The sequence below is a fragment of the Marmota monax genome, unplaced genomic scaffold (genome assembly GCF_021218885.2).
Source record: "Marmota monax isolate L192 unplaced genomic scaffold, Marmota_monax_Labrador192_F-V1.1 WCK01_AAM20220418_F8-fsc00091, whole genome shotgun sequence".
NCBI classification, from domain to species: Eukaryota; Metazoa; Chordata; class Mammalia; order Rodentia; family Sciuridae; genus Marmota; species Marmota monax.
Window position 1 is genome coordinate 1,359,774 of NW_026692434.1, and position 17,192 is coordinate 1,376,965.

Here is a 17,192-nt window from a genome sequence, read left to right on the forward strand (position 1 = left end):
TGATCTTGGGCTTCTTGGCCTTCAAAATTGTCAAAAATAAACTCATGCTGTTTATAAACTATTCAACTATTGTCAACTACTCAACTATTTAACGAATGATACTTCATTATAACAGCAGAAGTGGAATAAGAAAGATGGACAATCCAGTGGAAAAGTAACACTACTCACTATCTAAATTATGAAGCTCTTCTGTGTTCTCCAATGAGTATGCTGATGTACAAGGAATCTAGATCTGATTTGCCTCCTGTAACTTCTTCAAGCTGTTTCTGGGCCTAAGTATACTTCTTCAGGCTGGGAGCTATTGATAGTTGAAAATGAATTATGTCCTATCCCTTGGAGCTCAATTAGGTCCCCCCAGGATGTCCTTGAAAGAGTCTTGGAAGTCTCAACATTGATTCAATCTTGAGGCACACCACTGGGCCTGGAGGATTGGACCCCAGAGTCATCTGTCAATCAATTTCCATCTCCCAGTAGCTGGATGCAGAAGAAGAAAATAATTGGATGCCCTTAGGGGGTTATCATCTGAAACTTCAGTTTTGATAAACATCTATTTCTTTGATCGTAATAAGGAGAAAAGACAATCAGGCTACAGGCACAACCAGAACTAAGTCTCTGAGTAGTAAGATATAGTATTCTATACATAGCTGCTCTGTGAGAATAGTTAAAATTTACTTTTCCAATTCCAGTTCTTTTTCAACTTTGATTATTTCTCTTTTCCCATACCTCTTAATCCCTACTTCAAATACATCTTACAGAATCATAGCATTTTTTTCTTTTATTAAAAAAATCAGACATTTTTCATATATATATATATATATATATATATATATATATATATATATAGTATTTGGGATGACTGAACTCAGGGGCAATTAACCACTGAGCCACATCCCCAGCCTATTTTATAATTTTTATTTAGAGACAGGGTTTAACTGAGCAGATTAGCACCTCACTGTACATGAAGTTGGCTTTGAACTCATAATCCTCCTGCCTCAGCCTCCCAAACCACTTGGATTATAGGCGAATGCCACCACATGTGGATCAGAACAAATATTTTAATTGGCAATTTTTTTTTCTATTTGAGAAAGTCATTTCCTATTGATAGTAAACTTTCTTTTTATCATTATTTTTATTCTAAGTAACAGTTAATATGAAATTGCATGTTCTATTTTCAGAATTCATTTCCCTATACAAAAACTCACCTTGGCTCTATTTTGACAAAGGTATATATATATGTGTATATATATAAAAAGCAATAACAAAATTAAAATGAATCATTTCATGGTACTGATTTATTTTTTCAATTAAAACAAATGTATTTCATTATTTTGCACAGTGAACTAGTTTATTCTTTTCTTTCTTCTTTTCTTCCTTTCTTCATTCTACATTTTTATAAATGATTTTTAGTTTTACAGTGATTTTGTTTGTTCACTTGGATATAATTTTAGGATTGCTTTACAGTTCTTTTAAAAAAATTATCCTTTATTCAGTCTTCAACATTGAAAAAACCCTATCCCCTTACATTAAAATTTATATTGGATTCACATGAAATGATTATATAATTGAAATATTGATATGCTTGGCACCCTTCAATTTTTAAATTACACTCTCCCTTTCTAAGACCAATTTCTTGTTATTCTAATATGAAATAAAATATATTTAGCCATAGAGGAAAGTATTTTTTTCAACAATACAAGAATATCTTTTGCCATCCTTCTAAGTCTCTATGAAAACAAACAATTTGAATTAACATTATTTAAGACAAAAGCAAATTGTCTATGTGATGAATTTTATATTCTATAGCAAATTGAAATTCCATTTACTTGCTGGTCAAAGTCACCCTGAAACATTATTTAACTCTTAGAATAGTTTCTTTTTGTTCTCATAAATAAAGAAACTCAATGGTATCTAGGCTTTCTAAACTCTGCCATCTTTAAGAATGTACTCTTTTTCTTCATTATCTCAAAAATGCTGCCTGTTATGTATCACATCTTTATTTCAAACTAAATGAAGTAGGAATGCAAAGGTTATAAATGTTGCATTCAAGATGAAATGTTTCCTTTAAAGATTCCCAAATCTTGCCCAATTATTCCTAGTTACATTTCATTGTTTAAAATTGTTTCATTTAAATACTGTTAACCACAAGAATTGCTGAGAAATATATTCATCTTAGATCCACACATTGACACATTAAGTAAAATCATGTAATGTTAGTAAGCAAGAAGGGATGGATATATATTTGTAAGTTAACTAACCCATTTTCTTACCTATGCTTAGCTTTTCCCTAGATAGATAATTCAGAAATCACTTATAAAATGTGAAAATAAGGTTGACTTTGAGTTGTTACTTTAAGTGTATTAAAGTTTTCACTATAAATAAGTGACAAATGTTTGAAGAAACAAATTTGTTTAAACTGATTTAAATGTTATGTTGTTTATACATTAATATGATACCATGATAATACCGAACTTTTATATTTTAATGTATAGTTTTAAAAATAAATTTCAATAAAAATAAATAATAAAAAATAAAATAGAACAACAACAACAACAAAAACACCCAATAAGAACAAAATGAGGTTCTTACATAATATCTTATGAGCTACAGTATAGAAGCAAAACAGTTACAGCTTGCATTTTGGGTAAGAAATATCTGGATTTTTTTTTCCCTTCAATCTACATTCACAAACTAACTTCAATGAAGTATTTAACTTATGGTCTCAGTGTCTTGTTCTGCAATATATGGTAATTATTTGGCTACTCCATAAGGTTGCTATAAGGATTATATAAGTTAAAATATGGAAAATGTCAGCTCAGTGCCGGTGTAGAAGAAGTCCTAAATAGAGCTTAGCTATTATATAGCAACATGATTATGAAATTTTCAGAGTACAACTGAGTTATATAAAAATTTAGGATTTACACCTTCCTTGGAATGATAAATTCTTGCCTCAGTAAGATCACAGGAGTATTCTGATATTTCCTTCCATAATTCCATGTGTTTTTTTTTTAATTTTACATAGGATATTACATTAAAATGAATTTTACTTAATAATTGAAAATAATGTATTCATGTTAAATTTTTTAACATTATTTTAAATTTGTATTTAGAAACATATAAATGTTTCTAAATATAAATGATGATATTTGAAAATGAACAGAAAGGCTCATTGTGGTAAAACATTACGATATACTTTAAACTGGGGCATAAGTCTTCTTTACAATTCCCCTAAAATGGAAAAAAACATACTAAATGATGCCTACATGTGCCCCTTGAAGTATAAAACCTGAAAACAACCTGTACAGAATGTAGAAGAGGGACCCTACAGTCTGTTTCTACCAGTTCCCTTCCATATGCTCTGACCCTTTTTCCATTATCATTTTTGAATGTACATAGAAAAATACTGATTTTCATACTTTTATGGTCTTTTATGGGAGATTTCATTTTGCCAAGGGTGAAAGGTGGACTCTAGGAAAACAGTATTTTCCTTTCATAGCTTCAATTCATGATTATTGAAAAAATTATATCTGTATCTATCACTGGACAAATGAAGAAAAATATATCCATATTTCAAGACCCCATGATTGGGGATTATAGTGTGTTAACTTTCTGACTCAAAAACTTCCTGTGATGATAAACAAGAAAATTAAGATATGTAATTTGGATGCCCCCTAGCCTTCAATGTGATTTTAAATGTCATTAACAAGACCTGAATTATACCTACAAATATCAGGTTAGGATATTACCAAAACAAAAGGACACAAGAGGATATTGAATGGGCTAGGGACAGGAAGGATGACTAGTTTCCCTAGGTCTTTTTTTTTTTTTTTTTTTGGCCCAGAAAAATGCATAATCATTTCTTGTGACTTATTATAAAAATAAGAAAGTAAGAAGCTTTTATTTTAGTGAGATATATTTTAAATTCTAATTTTCCTTTTTGTAATTGATTTTATTTTTTAAATACATGACAGCAGAATGCATCATAATTCTTATTATACATATAGAACAATTTTTTATATCTCTGTTTGAACATAAAGTATGTTCACACCAATTCATGTCTTCATACATGTACTTTGGATAATGATGTCCATCATATTCCTCCATCATTGCTAATCCACTGCCCCTCCTTCCCCCCCCCCCACCCCTCTGCCCTATCTATAGTTGGTTAATTTCTCCCATGTTTCCTCTTAAATTCTAATATTGACACATAATTTTAATTCTTTCAACAAGGGCACTTTTCCTGTGAAGAAAATTCATCCCAGAATTTGGAGTTTCTTTTGTTTTTGTTTTTTATAAGTCAGAATTGTATCATTAAAAAGGTATTAAACCAGTAAGCAGGTTTTACTGATGCTTATACATATCACTAAAGAATAACAAGACTGATATTCAAGCATTTATTTGAAAAAGTACACTTCTAGAGACTTTCTATTGAACGTGATAAATTCCAGATGCACACACTTTACAATGGAACCTCTGATACTTCTGCCTGCTCATGACATAAGCATTTTTATAAATGTCATAGTTATTTATACTGTAAACACCATTTTTTTATTCCCTCTCTGACAAAATACTTCCTACCCCAAAGCAGAGAATCTCTAAAGTTACTTTTGAATGGGCCATGTTCTAGTTTTCTTAAAATCAGCAGTTTTAAGTGCTGTTTTAAAATTCTGTCTTTCTAAATTCATTGACTTTTCATTAAACTGGTAATTGATTATCGATTATCTCTTCTCTGAAAAATAACAGTGTTTTCCCTTTTTGAACTACAGCTGTCTACTCTCCTGACATACTACATACAATCACAGCTCTCACTTCAAAATTACCATCTTCTTCTTTTATGTCATATTCCATTTTCAATTTAAAAATTATAATTTTACCTTCACACTCCTAAATGGCCAGTGCCCTATTAGAAAGAACTGACCTTTTTCTAGGCTGTGTGGCTGTATGTCTTCACTATTTATTCATCCATCTTTGTGCTATGGACCTCCACCCACTCTTTTGGACTTTTGAAAGAACCACCACCTGGTAAAGGTCAGTTACCTTTATCAGGAAAGCTCCATTTAGATAGCTCTTTAACTAGGAGACTTCTAACATTTTGCTAACCTCACTGCTCTTTAGAATGCCAGTTTTATGTACTTAGACTTGAGTATCATTTAATATCATTATCCTTTTCATAAATGATTTTCAAAAGCAGCATTATCCTCTGAATGGAGCTAGTTTATCAGTTTCTGACTTGGATAGACAATTTAAAAAAAAAAATTCAAGCAAATTGGAAGGAAAAAATTAATATGTTAAATGCCAACTTGAAAAAGTTGACCAGTATATGTACATATCATGTTCAGCAAGAAAGCTACTTTTTCTCATGGGAGAGATAAATATAAAGGCACAAGAGCATACCTGTGGACATTTGATTAATCTTAAGAAGTTGGATACCGATGATACTCAGAAAAGTCTCATTAGAAAAATATTAACCAATGTGATCCTGCAATTTATACACATGGAAAAATGAGAATTCATACCCTATTTGAATCAAATGTATGATATGTCAAGACCATTGTATTGTCTTGAGCAACTAATAAAAATAAATTAATTAATTAATTTAAAAAAAGAAAAATATTCTTCATCTCAACTAATATTTATTTTCAGATTAAAATACTTGTCATTGGGCTGGGATTGTGGCTCAGTGGTAGAGTGCTTGCCTAGCATGCATGAGGTTCAATCCTCAGCACCACATTAAATAATAGTAATAATAATAATAATAATGTGCCCACCTAAACTAAAAAAAGTACATAAATAAATGAAATTTAAAAAAAAAAATACTTGCCATTGTCTCACTTAACTACTTTTCCCAGAGACTCATTACCACTAAGCCTTAGTTTTCTACCTATTGCTCAGAAGTCAGAAAAAACTGATAACCACTATGCATACACATTATGTGAAAACAATCCAAAGATAAAATAATTAATGTATCACTGAGAAAAGCGTGAGTCAGAGCTAACAAAAGTCATTAAATTCAAAACACAATAAATTCAAGAACTGTTTATTATCTGTCGAAATAATAAATCTCTGGAAGGAAAACTTTAGAGAAATTTTTTTAAAAATGTTGAAAGATTCTAAAAAAGCAGTTAAAAAATTTTCAGAAATGCAGAAACTAGAGTAGCATGAGGCTAAAATTCACCAACTCAAAAGTGCAGAAATATTTAAAGGAAGAACAAAAGTATTTCAGATAAATCCTTTTATTTCTTATGGTTATATGGATGTTAAAGAATGCTGAGTAATAATTCTGTTTTAACCATTTACATATATCCCCTAAGTTACTGAGAAAAAAAATAGCTTATAGAAAAATAGACTTCTATTACACTAAAAGACCTTAATGAAATTCCATTCTTATTAGAAGAGTATAAAGGTTCATTTTAGAGAAAATTTTGAATTATTTAAACCAGGGCCCATAGTATACAAGATGAAGAGCATCTTATTTAATCTCATAGCTCTCTCTGAAGTTATATTAAGAATAACATCAAATTCTTCCAAAGGTTTAATCATATCAGTAAATTTACATGAACATGAAACATTCCTTTAGTTTGTGTTAAAAGAATTTTTTGGTTTCAAAAATTAATGTGATGTAATTATAAGGCAATGAGCCTGATATTACAGGTGCCATCAGAACAGAAATACCTTGCTTAAGCTTTATCAGGTCTAGGCACCTCAATCTTCTGCTTGCTTTGGCATGAAAAATTGGGTGCCATGGAAAGCATTTATGAGAAAAAGGGGTCCTTTATTCTGCTTCCTTGTTCCATCCCTGCCTAGCTCACCAGAGAAAACAGTGTAAAGCTTTGTTTCTCCACATCTTGTCTGAAGAACAACAGGAGCAACAACTAGAAGATGAGCAGAAATGCACATGCTCAGTCTGCAGCCCAAATCTGCATTCAGCAAGACCTGGGATTAAGTTTCTGTGAAACTGACATTGTGAATGTCAGATTGGCCAGGTTCTAAGGAACTTCTAGTTACTAGATCAGTGATCTTAGACAATATGTTTAACATTTCTGTGCCTTATTTTCCTCATCTGAAAAATGAAGAAGATAATACAGATTGAGCATCTCTAATCCAATAATATAAAATCCAAAATGCTCTAAGATCTGCTGCATTGTGAATAATGATGTAATGAAACAAATGTGCCAAATTCCACACCCCCAATTTTTATTATTGTAGTTACAGTGAGAAACAACTTTTTTTTGGTTGTTATTTTTCATGTATTAAGTGTTGAGAACACTCATTTAACAACTGACAGTAATACTCATTTAAGTTATAACATATATACTTCAATATTATGGGGCTCCTTATGAACCATCCAAATATCATTGAATACAGTGCATGTATCACCCTAACTTTTGAATCCACAGTACGCTTAGATGTGCATGAGATAGCAATGGATTCTAACTAGAGTTTTTAACCCCATATTAACATATTTAAATTTATGTGATCTTTCTTTATGCTATTTATTTTGGGTATTATTTCCTGAATTACAACATGCCTAGTCATTTGCCTAACAAATAGTGTGAAAAAATAATCTGAATGTTTTCAAAAGTACCATACGTCATTTCAGTCTTGAATATTCAGATCTATTTTTACAAAATAATTTAAAAAGAATATATAGAGACATTTTGACCCACTTACTTGAGTTCTACATTTGTTGAATTCAATGTTCAAGGGTAACACTAATGAGCATTAATGTAATAGAATAATGATGTAAGGTTGTTGAATGTAGATGCAGTGTTGTGTACTTTGTTTTGCTTTGTTTTGGAGACCAACAAAAGAAAATGCATACTTTAAAATTTATATTACTATAGGTTTCAATTATACACAAACATATATATATAATTTGAATCCTATGTCTTTCACTATAAGATTCATTTGCAATCCATCCAAATTTTATGGACAACAATACTTCCATGTTCCATAAAGAATGAGATGATTTATTCTCATGAAGATTTTTTTAAGTTCAACTCTGTCAGAAAAAAACTAATTTATTATACAATAATCCAAAACTGCTTGAAAAATAACACAAGCCATTTGACAAATGAAAATTATGGCTCATTCACCCATCTCTAAGAAAATGGTAAACTGAATGCATTCTTTAATAAAATAAATTTAGATGTTTTTGTACCCGTGAATGCAAAAATACTGTAAATTCAGAGAAAAAAAATTGAGATAGAAGAATGCTTGTAAAATTTGACCTATTTAAGTAGGCTACTTGGAATAAATGTGCATTAAAATAATAAATCATGAGTCAAATGTGTGAAGATTAAAAATCAAAAGTTTAAAAAATGATTGAAATATGAATGTTTCTTTCCCTAGAATAAACAAAAGACATATTTATCATAGCTACTAAATGTATTGAAAAAATGTGACTAGAAATACAAATGCACTTGCACACACACAGATAAATAAAGACCTGAGAACCACACGAAAGCATAGAGTAGGATATGTATGTTTGTTTGGCTTGAGTAATCATTTTACTATGTTTGGGTACATATGTGTGTGCATTTTCACATATATATATATATATCAAGACATCATTTATATATGTATTACAGACAACATCATCTGATGATTCCTTATTAATGGCAAGTTATTATAAGATGACTGTGTCTACAGGTTAATTTATAGAACCATCTTTAGAGTTAGTCACTGAGTAAAGTTTTTGGAACTTGTTTTCTATGTTTCATTGAACTACAACAACTAGAGAAGGAACATCTTTAGAGTTAAATGTAAAAAGGAACTGTGAAGATAAAGAACTTGTTAAAACTGAAACAAGTATTTGTATATGCTAATAAGCACTACTACATATTATATGTTACATACTGTCTTCCTTTCGAGAGCAAAGGAATTAAAGAGATTAAAAGTTATCTGAAAAGACACAATAAATAACTTAAGAACAAAAAAAAATTAACAATAAATACTGATTTTTAAATTTATTTTTTATAGTGCTTAAGTCTTGAGAAGTTGAGTATGTTCATAAATAAATGTAAGGAGAGATAAAACTTCAACATATTTCAATATGTATACTAATTTGATTTCAAATAATAAAAGTGAATTTTGAAACAATAACTATTTTATTTTTAAAAATTTTATTTGTTCTTCTTAGTTATAGTTAGTAGAAGATATTTTGACATGGAATACATCTTATTCAAATTAGGATCCCAGTCTGTGTTTGTACATGATGTGTGGTGTATTTATATGTGTACATAGGAAAGTTAAGTCAGATTCATTTCTTTTAAAACTACACATAGGGGCTGGGGATATGGCTCAAGAGGTAGCATGCTCGCCTGGCATGCGTGCAGCCCGGGTTCCATCCTCAGCACCACATACAAACAAAGATGTTGTGTCTGCCGAAAACTAAAATATAAATATTAAAATTCTCTCTCTCTCTCTCTCTCTCTCTCTCTCTCTCTCTCTCTCTCTCTTAAAAAAAAAACTACACACAATTTGATGATTGGTATGGCTTAAGATGAAATTAAATACTTTTGTACTACCACATCTAAAACATCACTTACTGTAGATTCTACATGTAAAGAATTTATCTACAAGTGGATTAGAATACAGATTGGTTTCTTAGGGTTACTATATAGGTTAAAATAGTTTTTAACTATTTTAAGGTTTAACCTCCTCTAGGTTAAAATAGTTTTTACTATTTTAGTAACTTAAAATCTAAATTAAATTGGTTGAATCAAATGAGAAGATTTAGTTAGATTTTCTAACATGGGCTGTTACTGATGTAGGATACAGGGAACAATAAAGATAGACAAAATTGAAGCAAAAGGAAGAAAAAGGAGATCACAATTTCAGTCTGAAAGTTACCTGCTAAAGTCCCTTATACTTTTTCTCCCCAAGTAAGTTTCTCTTTCAGGCCTGCGACTCCCACCTTTTTGAGAAATCTACAAATCTTAAGCTTACTCTAAATCCCCACACAACTTTAAAATTAGTATAAATTTACTCATGACAATTGCCCTGTGCTATTATGTTTATTTTTAGAATAAGTTAAACAAAGGGAGTATGACATTTTAAGAAACCTATAAACCAGTGTATTTCCCCAAATGTTCCCTATTGATCAAATAAGTGAGACCAGCTAGAACTTTTGTGTTCACAAGACAGATGTCTTCTCCACATACCTTCCCATGCCCACCTTTCACAAGGGTTATTTTGAAATTAATAGCCTGATACCCCCAAAGGCACACCTCACTCTTGAGATAGCCTGCATTCCCCCCTTGAATGTGTACTCCTCACTTACCTGAACGAATCTCTGCTTGTGCCTTTAATATGCCTTGAAATCAATTCCTGTGACATATGTCAAGAGTCCATCATCCTGAGCTGCCTCTTTCTGCGACCTCCACAAACCCCCTCTGGTTTAAAAAAAAAAAAAGTTAAAATATTAAGTAAGATTTTTAAACTATCATATCAGTCAGTAGCTAGGGTTTTAGTGAAGGTGTTAAGGAAGTAAAGAAGCATACAAACAAATAAGGAAAAATAGAGCTCCTCAGTTAAAGAACACTGCATGTTTCAAAAGTCCTGAGGGCGACTTGCTTCTGCTTTGCCTGTTGCAGGAGTAGAATAGCTGCACTTGAGGAACAAAGGAAGCATAGAGAGGAATGAAGACAGGGTCACAGCACAGGACCAGGTCACACTGTAGAAGTGGCTTCTACTCTGTGTGGGATGGGAGCCCATGTGTTACACTGGGACTTACATATCAAAGTACACTTTTTCCATTAGGGAAGAATAAAATATGAAGGCATAAGAGTGGAAGTGGAAGGAATTGCAATAATTCAATATATGGCCACAACAGGCTCTTAAGTGACAGTGATAGAAGTAGTTAAGATGTGGTCACATTGTGGATAGAGTTTAAAGCTAATGCCAAGAAAATTCAGGGACTTGGATGTGTGAAGTTCATTGCTTATGAAATAATAACTTTAAGACTGAAAATCTATTCATTACAGGTTCTTGACACCAACTTTTATAAGCAGCTTTTACAGTTCCCCTTAATATGAAATGATTGTTGTGATTCAATAATTGAGAAAGAGAGCTTCAGTTCTACATGATAGCTGCTCCCCAAAACTGAAAAAAGGAAGATAATCCATAAGAGGGTTACAACAATAATCAGAAGAAAATTAGACAAAATAAACTGAAAACCGGGATATACAAAGTATTAGTTTAAAACTAGTTATTAAGATACATAATTTTCTACAATTTCTCTTTTTCTACATAATTTTACTGTGTTAGCCTTCCACTAAGATCTCCCCATATTCCTTCTGGGAAATATATACTGATACTTAGTTCTTGAATTTTCTTTACTTAATTAGTTTTCTCTTTTTTATGGTTTATACCTGCTTTACCTATTAGACAAATTCTATTTTTAAATTCCTCTCCCATAATTTTCTTTCATAAGTGGTTCAGAGAGCAGCATTTATTTATCTATTCAATACTTGAAAATATCCCTTTGTTACTGAGTTAGTTGTAGTTTGACATCTAAGAAAATTAATACAATGTTAAACCTTAAACAATATTTCCCAATAAATTCTAATTATACAATAATATATCTAAGGTCACTTCCATATTAATATGATTTTTTAACATCAAGGGCCTAAATTTTTATTTCCTATCACCACTTAAGAGGCAGGAAAAAATTAACAAACCTTAACCTTGAAAGAAAAGCATTTTGATAGTGTACTGGACACCACAGTGTTGATTAAGCCACTCTGATGCAGAGAACATTTCAGAGGCTTCTAAAGTCCTCAGAGATACTTCATTGTCCTGTGTCCTAATTGCCTTAGGATACCCATAGGCCCTTTTCTTCCACACTGTACTAGTACCCACTTAATCTTATAGCTGTGTGCTTAGTTGTCTGCTTCATAGATTTCTCAGGAACTGTTCTGAGTTCACTTTGTCTTGTATGCATCTGCTCTAACGGTGATTCAATGAAAGTTTGCTAAATGTTCAGAGGAACAAAGAAGGAAATGGGGTATCAAGGCACCATAAATTGCACCCAAGAAGGATTCACACAGTGACAAATTTCCCAAGTTACCTCGTCCACCTATGGGCTTTCCTACCTGTTAGCCCCTTCATGTGACTTTTATTCTTTTATCAGTAATCCTAAATAATTAAGAGTACTTTATGTGCTCAGATAATGCCACGTAAACTCTGGAGGATTCAGTAAAGAACTCAGTTAGGTGCCTTTGTATCAGTAAGATTTTTACCACCTTAAAAAAAATACCCAAGATAAAAAATTTATAAAGAGAGATGGTTTATTTTGGATTGCAGATTTGAAAGTTCTAAGTCCGTGATCAGTTGGTTCCATTGCTGTGAGCCTGTGGTAGGCAGCACATTGTGGCAGAATTGTGGCATAGGGCCTTGTGGTGGATAAAACTGCCCATCTCACAGCAGGAAAAAGAGAGAAATTAGTCTTGTGGTCTCCTGGGAAGACAAGCCCCAAGAACCAAAGGAACTCTCACAAGGCCCCACCTCTCAAAATTTCCCTCCTAGAGACAAAGCTTTTAATATGTGAGCATGTGAGAGATGTTGAAGATACAAACTAGAGCAATCGCTATGTGTATATATTGTGTAATAATTTTCAAACGTATGATAAAGTAATTTTATTATTAACCACCAAAAGCTTATTTTAACATGTAAGTAGTCTGATCCCCTAAAGAGACTGCAGAAACTTTGAAAGGCATAATCAACAGGAAAATCCTAAAGATTATACAGTTTTATACAAAGAACAAAGAAAGGCCGATAATCTTCTTTGGGACCAGACTCTCAAAACCAAGCATGTGGCCAGTCTTTACAAGTGGACTGTTTCTACAATATGATTTTAAATAATTAAAATAACCACAGAAAACTTATTTATTAGGAAAACCTGATTTTTTTTTTTGGTGTGGTCTTCGTGTCACTGTCACCAAGGCATAATTTCAAATGTAGAAAGATGAGAAGACTGTGAAACACTGCAGGCTTTGCCCAGACAATTCAAAAACCACATTTCAAATCATACTATTTTCATCAAAACTTAATGACAGAAAAGTATCGGGACTTACTTATCTGTCTTTAGCCATTCTCAATTCTCATGTTTTTAAATGTATTATCTTGTCTGTTTTTGTGCTTTTTAGAAAGTATAGAACCAGTGGGAATCAAGTTACTAAATAGTGTTCTGAAATGATGCTGTGCATGAAAAACCTACAATTTGGTTCACTTAGATTTCTTAACAATAAATATATGAAGGAGCCTGGGGGGTAAAGAAATTGAGAAAGTAAATGAGGAAAAAAAAAACCCAAAAAAACTGCAAAGAAAGGGCAGAAAATAAAATAATGTAATTGGGAGAAAATAACTGACCCAAGACAAAGAGATAAATACTCTGAAAGAAAATGTCTATGTCTGAGTCATCCACAATAAAATCTATGGACTATATAGATGATGTGCATCACCAAGGAGAGATTTCAGGAAGTGTAAAAGACAAAAAGTAATTAGTTTTCAAGATTTCTGCACCTGGATTTGGATTTCTAGCTGAAAGTAAACATAATTTCGAGGTTGACATTTCCCAAACTTGAAAGTGGTGTCATCTGAGTTTGTGTTTTTAAAATCACAAAGAAACACAGAATTACTCCTTTTAAAGGAACACTGCATTTCTAAATCAGCTGAGTAAATAAAGGCTATTTAAAGATATATGATTCCTTGAGTCTGAGTGCTCTTGTTTTTCACATGTTCTGGGATAGTCTGCTGTTATGCAGAAGGTTTCCTTTAGAAGAGAAAAATGCATTTTATTATCTCTGAATCTGCTTACTTTATTGTTATTATTTCACCTGTATAGTTAACTAAGATAAAAATGTGCATTTACCATATTCTAACTCCTTAAAAAATTATTTTGAGAATTTATGTCCTAACAGTAAATGGAATGGTGGTATGAGAAATACAGTGGGGGAAACAAACAAACAAACAAAAAAATCATTTTCTGTTCTTTATAGACTGTATCAGAATCATTTAAAAATATAGAGAGTTTTGATGTTACTATAGAAAGCTCAAACTGCTTTGATTTAAACTGTGACCATGAAGAAAAAGTCAGAATTCATAATCCGTGGGGCCAATGCACATACAGGCTAATCACATTCAGTACTTTTGAGGTCAGGATTCATATCTGAGTCTGAATCAATATTAATATTCCTTCTTGGCACTGGGTAGATGAAAAATGTTTTCTGCAAAAAGGAACAGCTTCTATTACTTTTATTAAATAGTAGTTAGTTGCCTGCACTTTCCTTGGATTTAAAAAGATAGTGTAGAAATGACTGTGCTTATAGTTTCATAGTGTGTAAGAAGTGCTTTTGAGAAAATATATTTTAACTTTATGGGATTCTATGACTTCACAATAATAGTATTTTCACTCACTTCAACATACTTCTTTCTTAGAAATCTAAAAGTGTTAAACTACCCTATCTTTCTGGTCTACATAACAATCCCATTAGGTCCAAATAGATTGTGATTTGATAAATCTTGGGAAAACCTACTTCACAAGAAGCATCCTTATTATTCTCCAAGGTAAGAACTGATTCAATTCTCAACCAGCCTCCTTTTTGAATGTCAGTCCCATGAGTCATTTTTTCTAAACATAAATTCAGAAATAGGGCTTCTTTTTGAATTCACATAGACCACCCCATGCACATTCCCCTACTGCATAAAGGTTATGGAGTCCTGGGACAGGTGGGATAAGTTCTACAGTGCTCTGTTCTGCCAGTTTCGATATTCTCTTCCGCAATTCATGCATCAGAATTTTTTAGCTCTATTTTTGCCAATTAGAGAGAAAACAAAGAAAGGAATAAATATCAGATAATTATTTTTTCTTCTGCCCTCTAGAGCTATAGATAATTTTCAGCTGAGATCATTCAGAGCATTAAAAATCATTCAGTGCATTTTTTAAAAAATCTAAGAAGCATACTAGAACAATTACGTATTTCTTCTTCTTCTTCAAGCATTATGATATCTTAGTTTCACTGTAAAAACTCTACAGTTATTATCTGTAAGAGAGCATGACTTATTTACATATTATTTATGTTGCCAAGAATATTCACAATTGCCACTCACTTCACCCTACAGCATACAAAATAGCTAGCTGGTCCTTATAAGACACTTGACTTAGCTGCTATCTCCAAGAGTATTTAAAGAAGTTATCATTATTTCACTAATAAGCAAAACCCAGAGAGGTGAATTATAGATCTGAATAGCACGAACTAGCAAAATTCAAATGTGACTTGTGAAAGATTTACTTTTTCAAGACATGAGGTGAAATTTTACTTTTTCTTTCTAAAAATACTAACAAAATGGTAGGAGGTTGTATGATTATTAGAAACTTGTAGCACCAAATTTTGTATTTGGTTTTTAGATACTTTAAGCAACATATTAAATTCCAAAAGGGGGTGAGGAACCAAGCATGCAATTTTTAGCCTCCTAGTAAAACTTTGATAATTTATTAGTTAAAGAGCTGTATAGCCAAGCAATCTTGTATCATTTGTTTTCCACTTTCTTTTGCCCTCAGGAAAAGTTCATAACCAGAAGAGAAAAATCAGACATCCTTTGAGTTATTCTATCCTACTGCTTGTGGCTGAATTTTGGTCATATTTTGTCTTTGTTGCTATGGTTTTAAGTTCTACCTCTTGCCCTAGTTGTCTGATTTTCAAACAGGAGCATAACAATAGATTCCTATTGTTCAAAGTGACATGATGCCTTATTGATGAATTTACTAATTTACTACTTCTTTTAATTGTCACATGAATAAAATGAATATGGACCTCAGGATAAGTTCCTACCCATAGAAACTGAATTCAAAATCCTGAAAGAAAACATTTGGGGCAACGTACCTGGGAATTACGCCAGATATGCTTCTCAGTATATATATTTTCTTTCAGGTTTGTTGTGTAATGCAACAGCAGAAACAAACTGAGTAAGTCTATTTAATACAGCCTCTGAAAGCTCTGTCTCCCTATTATTGAAGACAAGAGCTGTCAGGAAACAAACACTGAAAAGATGCATGCTGCTCTCTGCTCAGTGATGTAAGCAGAACAATCTTGGACAGAGGGGCCAATACCAGACAATGGAACAGCTAGTACAGAGTGGTGAGGCAATTAATTTCTCAGATGCTAATTCAATGTCACAAAGAAGAAAGGAAGGAAAACAATGGAGCTACAGCAATCTTGTAAACATTATGTAGATGATGGATTAATAAAAAGGACAAAAAGGAAAAGGAGAAACATATTTTCAATTCACCTCATGCTACTTGTGATTGGAAATAGCATACCAATACAAAATCGTTTTTATTGTTATTATTTTTTTTTTACATTTTGTAATGGAAGAAAACATTGATGTTTCTATCCAAATCAATCATTTGTTTTTTTCCATGCAACATTCTTGGATAAAAAACATATTGAAAGAATAGAGATCGTTTGAGATTTATATTTCCTTACAAGCTAAATCAGTAGTTATTTAAATGTATCTAATTCACTGTTTGTTTGTTTGTTTATTTGTTTGTTTTAAAAGGGCAAATTACATCACAAAGCAAGTCCCCTGCAGTTTGTCTCTGAAGGTAGTGATTTGGGAAAAGTATTTCCTCTTCCAGCTAAACCTCTTTGCAGCACAGAGAAGCAGAGTCCGCATGATCTGAAGTTACCTCTCAGGACCCTGTTACCATCCACATTTTAGAGAGTTGTCTAAATAACTGATGTTTTCTTTCATTTCAAAATAAAAAGCAACTATTTCCATATTCTAAAGTAAAACTTCAAATTGTCTTAAGTGCACAGCAGATAGCCTGAAGAGTAACCCAAGTCCCTTGGACTCAAATCAGCTGCTCATGCCCTGAGTGTTGTCATGTTCAAATTCCACTGCCACACTACCAAAAGAGTAAAGAGTGGAAGGATAATTAGAATTACTACCTCTAGAATTAATGATATAGATCTGTCTCATGTCAGTAAAACAAGACGGTGACAGCAGATAAAGAAACATTTGAAAGAGGGGAAACACACAGTCCAATAAATACCATCCTTACTAGATTCAAGGAAAGGCTCCTCAGCCCACACAAATTGAATTTACATACCCCACATTGATTAAGGTTCTTCCTTTTCTCTTCCTCCAATTTTTATTAATGTTCCCTGTAAAAACAGGCTGTGGCATCT

At 32.1% G+C, this 17,192-nt stretch overlaps 1 long non-coding RNA gene across 1 annotated transcript in view; it reads right to left on the minus strand.

Annotated features, from left to right (window-relative positions):
* LOC131424137 (uncharacterized) overlaps window positions 1-16,019 on the minus strand; it is a 32,793-nt gene extending 16,774 nt beyond the window's left edge. The window contains exons 1-2 of the long non-coding RNA XR_009226686.1: window positions 15,885-16,019; window positions 10,283-10,394 (exon numbers count right to left, since the gene is read on the minus strand). This is a non-coding gene — a long non-coding RNA (uncharacterized LOC131424137). The remainder of the gene's footprint in view (window positions 1-10,282; window positions 10,395-15,884) is intronic.
* Window positions 16,020-17,192: the final 1,173 nt, after the last annotated feature.